The following is a 6,849-nucleotide window of genomic DNA, read 5'->3' as shown; positions in this document are numbered from 1 at the left end:
TTACTGTGAGGGTGACAGAGCATTGAAACAGGCTGCCCAGAGAGGTTGTGGAGTCTCCATCCCTGGAGACTTTCAAAACCCACCTGGATGCGTTCCTGTGCCCCCTGCTCTGGGTGTGCCTGCTCAAGCAGTGGGGTTGGACAAGATGATCTCCAGAGGTCCCTTCCAACCCCTACCATTCTGTGATTCTGCGAAACAATTCACACTAATTTAATAGAATACTTCCAAACAACTGACAAGACTAACCTCTGATTACCTTTTGTTAAAGGCTAAGGTAATATGTCTGAAACCAGACATAATGGTAGTTCTTCATTGTTGCTGGGATGTCTGTACCTGATTTAGAAAACATTATGCAGGTGTAGTTGTAACCCTCTTCTAGCTTCCATCTTTCATTTCTGAGGCTGAGAGGCTCCCAAGTTGACAGGAATGGACAATTTGCATTGTTATGATATGGTATCAGTACATGGTTGATGTGCAAATGTCTCGTAGGTGTACTGCTGCCTCTTCATACCTGCAGGGCAAGAGAAACTGATAACATGGTGACATCTTCAGGCATCCTCTATAGGTAAAGAGCTCTGCATCAGCTTTTCAGATCACATTGACCCCCTGATGTTTTACTCAAGGTGAGTAGCCAGTGGGGTGGCATTTCTGAGCTGAGTGGCCTATGCCTAGAAACCCCTGAGCTGCAGTCTTGATTGAATGGGTCCTACTTGCATGGAAAAACTGGCTTTAATCGCTTGTTGTTTCCTAAGTATGTCTCAAATTCTAAGAGATTTAGGATTATGAGCTGAACTTTCTGAAATGTCAGCCAGAAGGCTGTTTGCTATTATGAAAAGATGAAGATAAATCTCTTTCTCCTAATAATTTCAGTCTGCATCAGATTTCATTTCTTGAAATTCTTCTAATCTCCACTTGACTTCACACAAGAGAGCTAGTAAAATAACCTCCTTGCTGGTCTTAAGATTGGTTCTCAGTCTAAACTTCAGCCAGTTTAATGAATTGAGATTTAACTGGTCTTAAAATCCTACCGCAACTTTGGTAACCATGATGAGTGAGTTTTCTAAGTGTCTGTACAGATGCCTTGAACAACACCCGTAAAAAGGAAAATTCCTGTTCTGACTAGCTTGTTGCAGTTGAATAGTAACAAAGAGAAATAATCCAAGATTATAGGAATTTGCACTAATTGGTTGCATAAGTTTATTTGATTTTGAAAAATCCTTCTCATTTTAATCCTTGTTTAAGAACATGCCCTGCCAAACCATGCTCTGGTTTTGGTTTTTTTTTTTTCTTTTCCTCACCCTGTGACTGAATTGTTCCATAGTTGCAGCTATTTGAATCTGAATCTCAAATTAGAAGAGCTGGAAAGAGAGGGAATGTGGGAGAAGACATGAATAAAGCAGTGTGATGAATTTAATGTTCATTTTCCTGTGTAAAATAGAAGGATTTATATCTAATCCCTACCTTGAGATATAGCAAATCCCATTTTAGTATGAGACTGAATGACTCCAATTATTATTTTTTTTTAGTGAGGAAAGGTTGCACAGTGTATTTGTGCTGCTCTGGCTGTAAACTTGTTCCTCCAAATATTTATTTTAATAGCTATCTTACCATAGATATTTAATGCCTCACAAATCTTTTTTCAGGTGTTAGAGATCTGCTGTCCACAATCGATGTTACTCTGGCTGCTGTTGTTTGTGGTAGGTATTTTGTTGATAGGTATTTAGGACACCTGTAGGTTCCCCTTGTAGAACCAGCAAATCTGCCATGTCCTTAAGATTTGGTAAACAGTAGATACTAGCTTGCCTGTGCAGAAAACTCCTCCTGCCATAACCCACATATTTAATTTTGTCTCAGTTTCCTGGCAGTGTAACTTAAAATGAACCTTCCTGCACTGTATTTCATCAGCCATTGCTCCATGACTCTCTTCCTTCCTTATGGCCTGTGTACATATACTGTAAAATCCACAGCCCAGAAGCAGCTAGCTGCTAATGAGGCCAGCTCAAGCATCTTTACTTTGTCTAGAAACACCACTGAGAAAACAACATTGAGAAGTATTCCTATTTATTTTGATATTTTTCTGCTAAAATTTCAGAGGGAGATTATTAATGTTCTCTCTGCAGATATGCAGAAATTGATTTTAAAGGAAGTCTAGAGAGAAATGAGGAGATGAGTTTCTTCTCAAACCTGTGATCCAGGTCTGTCCCTGGGCATCACCAAGAACAGCAGTTTCACTACAGCTGCCTTTATTCCTCCTTTGATTTCAGTGTGAATTCTTTTACGTCAAATATAATTCACACTTGTATAGCACAGAGAACTGGGATCAGACTTTGATTCACCTGCTGCTACTCTCTTTGTGGTTGTCTTAAATTACAGAATATTTTTTTTATTTATAGAACAGTGGGATTTTTTTTACATATGTTTCTGCCATTGCTATATCATGTCTATATAGGCTATCAGTAACTTCTTGAGCATAAAGCAAATAAAACTTAAATTTGCTTCTTTGGTTGCACATTTCTTTGCTTTATTTGAACTGATGGAAATTTGTGGGAAATACTTAGCTGAAGGCTGGATATTTATTAATGACTTCACTGTTAGACTGAGATTGGAAGTCTTTAATGGAAGAAATTAAGAATCAGGTTCCTTTACCTATAATAATTCTAAAATTGTCTAAACGGCTATTGATATGATTGAATATGGCATTTCCTAAGACAATCTGCTGAAGTAAGTCCTTAATTTTACTGTTTTACCCAGTAAGAGAAGAGAACAATATTTTCTTTATTAACTCTTCTAAGTTAAAATTTTTTCTCTAGAATCAACCTTTGGCAAGTTTTCCACAGTAGGGATGCCACTGGGCTGAGTACATGTGAATTCACATACTGAGTATGCATTCACGCACTGAGTATGAATTACACTCAATAGTCAGCAGAAACGAATGCTGCTTCTTGAATTTTGTTTTATATTTTGCCTTTAATTGCTTAAGTATTTTGGATGGACTCACTTTGACCTTATTCATCAGAGGAGGTTAATCCTGAACAAGTGCTCCTGGAGCACTATGCTGCGGTCATGCTGATTCCGCTCGAAAGTAAAGGCAGTTTTTTTCAGGAAATAGGGATGAGAAAACCCTGTTTTCTTTAAGTGAGATATTGCCATAAAAATTACAACATTTCATCTTTCAGAGTTTATTCAGGTTTCCACATGTTCATAGCAAAAGCTATTTTTATTTGTTCAAAATTTTAAAAAGAAAGTCCCTTGTGAAATTCAGTTCCTGGTATCAGGCCAAATTTTTTTTGTGGAGTAATGAAGTTACTGTTCAACATTGCTCTTCAATTTATGGCACTCCTTTGCCTAACTTAACTTTGAAAACATTTTTAAAAATATTATTTTCTAGCCATAATTCTTCATAACCCAAAACCTCTTTTCTGTAATCTGTAAAATTCTCAGGGAAGTTTTCTTCTTCATGTCTTGTTCTCAGGAAGGGTGAAGTCTGTACACCAAAACAACCCAAAGCTGCCTTGGAAGGATCCTGTAAGAGGGCAAGATGTGGAAAAACAGTTTGTATATGTCTATGAGATTTGGAACTGAGGCTTTTGTGCCTCAAACACAGGCATAAGTATAACTGCTGAGTACATATATTCTTTTTTTATACCTTACCATGTGTGAATTTTATGTTAAAATGGATGTTAAATTTATTTATTTCTTTATAATAGACACATATATTTTATTTATGTATTTTATTTATTTTTTTATAATATCTATTTTATTAGGCTTAATTTCAGGGTAGCATCTTTCACACAAAGTTAGAGTTTTGAAATACCAGCCTTAACTCCATTTTACCTTATTTTTTATCTGATGTGAAAAGTTTTATACTTTATGGCTTTCTCTTTTCATTTGTGCAGAAATGTTATGCATTTCTAGCTAGTATTTGCAGCTGGAAACAGATTCTGCTTTGTTAACAATATATTGGTATATTGTTTCCAAATTGGTTGGAAATCTCCTAATGAAAAGGAAAAGAAAAACAAAATATTTATTGGAAAAGGCTATAATTTTTAGAAGAATTCCAAGAAAAATAAAATAATAAACTGAATAAGCAATTGAGTAATTGTCACACATAAAAGAAATGGATTAGGAAAAAAAGAAACTCTTCAGAAGTATGAAAAAATGAGACTCTTTAAGGCAAAATATATGTGTGGACACCTTAATTCTCCACTAAGAAAAAAATTCTCATTAGCTTATAAATTTGGAAATGGTTGGAAGTGCTAAATGCAAACAGAAGAATTAAAAGATATGGTGATAAAGCTTGAACAGTGGCATTCTTGTACTAACTTAATGTCTAAAAAATGATGATATTAATAAATAGCTTGACTGCATTAATTCCAAGGGTTTTAATTACAGTTCTATTTTCTATTGGCTCCTTGCCTACAAACAAAAGCAGGTTAGAGCAGAGGAATTTTGTGTGTGAATAAAAAACTGAAACTGCTTATACTTCAGAGGCAATACTTGCCCCAAAGGTTTTTCATTTTGCTATTTTTAGTTGCTTGCAGTTCATTTCAGGGGATAGACATTGCATTACAAAAGCATTATTAATAGAAACATTCCTTCATTTCTTAATTAATGTATGGTTTGAGCTAGCGTCAATTATAACAATTTTATGATTTTTTTTCTCATGAAACCCAAGTAATTGTAATAGATTAAATCTTGGGCAGGTCATTTTGCAAATGTGAAGTTACTTTCAGTAGTTTCCCCTGAAGAACTTTTAAGTTCCATTGGGGTGAACTTCTGCTTTGAAAATGCAAACCAGAAGTTTTTTGATAGTGATGAAATTAAGTCAATAAGTTGAGGGCGGAATGCTGCTTACAGGTGGATATATTGATGATAAACACAATGTAAGACTTTTCAGAGGACAAATTTATTTGAATGGCAATAGGAGCTGTACTCTTGAAGTCTCTGCATGGAGGAAGAGATAGAAATATTATAAAATGTATCAGGACATGTGTATGTCAGCTTTGACACTCTCTCCATGACGTGGCCTCTGCTGTCCTCCAGAACAACAGATCACTGACCAGAGAGCAGCAGAGAGCATGTGTTCTCCCATACACCCCAGGAGCAAGATACAAGTGTCCCTTATGGAAATGGGTATTCTAGAAAAAGATGAAGAAAAGCTATAGAATCATAGAATAGTCTGCGTTGGAAGGGACCTTTAAGTCCAACCCCTCTGCAATGAGCAGGGACATCTTCAACTAGATCAGGTTGCTCAGAGCAATGTTTCCAGGGATGGGACATCTACAACCTCTATATAAAGCCTGGATCTGATTTGCTTTACCAAACACTCCTAACCAACTGAAGCCAGGGCTTCCTTTTTCCTTCAAGCAGTTTAGTTTATCTGGTATAAGAGCTAGGCAGTCTCTAGACTATCAGTTTATATGGTACCCAATTTTATTATTAGAACTCCAAATCATATTGAAAATTAATGTGGTTGACACATCAGCGGGTACTGGACATCACAGCTGAGGTGTAATTAGTATGCAGTTTGAATTTGTCTGATCTTTTTTCTGTACTAAAAAATAGTAAATGCAGCTTGAATTCATAAAATATAATCTTAGTGTAATAGTTCTTTTTAAAACAGCCTGTCATAACTAGTCTGTGACTATGTCAGTCTGTATGTCTTTCTTGCTCCCTTAACCAAGTCCAGGGAAATGACCTGCTGGTTTTCTGTGGAACTTGTATTTATTCACATCCACTGCTACATCCTTGGATGAACTGCTTCATGTCTTTGTGTCAAGCTTTTACATTTTGTCTTAAGGGTAAATATATTTATTCTCATAAGTTTTCCAAAGCTTAATGCAAGTACATTGTGGTCACTGAACAGAATGGACTGCTGAGGTGCTCGGGTATTTGAAAGTGCCATCAGTGTGGTGGCACTGGACTTTTACAGATTATACCTAGTTGTCCTAACTAATTTGTTCTGCCACTTTTGGTCTTTGGGAAAATCTTAAAATACCTCTTATGCTTTTGTTCCCTGTTTTCCAGCTTTATAAAATAGGAGTAAAATATTGGCTAATGAGGAACTTAGAATTTTCAATTGTCAAAGATGTTAGGACACCCTTCCCCAGAATTTCTTTTTCATAGATTCATTAAAGTTTCTGTTTCATCTGAAGAAAAGTAAAATCCAAGCAAACAAACAAAACCTGAAGCTAACTCAGTGTTCCATTTAGCTTCTTATAAATACCTCAGATGAAACTGCTGGCTGATTTCACCAGGTGAAAAACCAGAAAGTTTGTATTTTTCCCTTATTTCCTCCAGGAGCCATTTCTGCCCAGCATGGTAGCTACATTTTCCCTTCTGTATGCTGATTGCTGCCTTTGGTTCTACCCATCTACATCTGCGAATACATCCCTTTACATACAAAATCTGGAGATGTATAACTGCAGACAAATGTTTGCTTGGAAGCATGATCTTTGACCTTAAATACCAACTGAAAGCCATCCTTTTCTCCCTCAAACCAAACCACAATTCTCATTATTTTGTTTGAGAGTAAAAGTTTTGATCAATTTGAGGGTTTATGGAGCTAGATGCTGAGATGATCACGTATTCCTTCACTATGAGTTCTTCCATTCTTGGAATTTATCACAGCTCTTAAATTTCACTTAAATAATGTCTCTTACACCAATAGATGGGGCTGGAAGCTCATTGCATTTCACCAAAACCAAATATTTACTTCTCTATTAAATACAGCCCAGTTTGTAATCAGTAGCATATGCTCCGTGCCAATACATGATTAAAGGTAAAAGATGTTTCATGGTAAAATAAAGACCATAAAGGAACTGCTGATCATATGGGATAACGAATCAC

The 6,849-nt window shown here is 36.1% G+C and overlaps 1 long non-coding RNA gene across 1 annotated transcript; it reads left to right on the top strand.

Annotated features, from left to right (window-relative positions):
- Positions 1 to 500: 500 nt before the first annotated feature.
- LOC142058351 (uncharacterized) lies at positions 501 to 5,793 on the top strand. The gene is made up of 3 exons (XR_012660928.1): positions 501 to 623; positions 1,644 to 1,697; positions 3,473 to 5,793. It is a non-coding gene; the product is annotated as an uncharacterized LOC142058351 (long non-coding RNA).
- Positions 5,794 to 6,849: the final 1,056 nt, after the last annotated feature.

This window comes from Phalacrocorax aristotelis, chromosome 6, assembly GCF_949628215.1.
Source record: "Phalacrocorax aristotelis chromosome 6, bGulAri2.1, whole genome shotgun sequence".
In the NCBI taxonomy this organism is placed as follows: Eukaryota; Metazoa; Chordata; class Aves; order Suliformes; family Phalacrocoracidae; genus Phalacrocorax; species Phalacrocorax aristotelis.
This window is presented reverse-complemented; position numbering and strand designations above follow the sequence as displayed.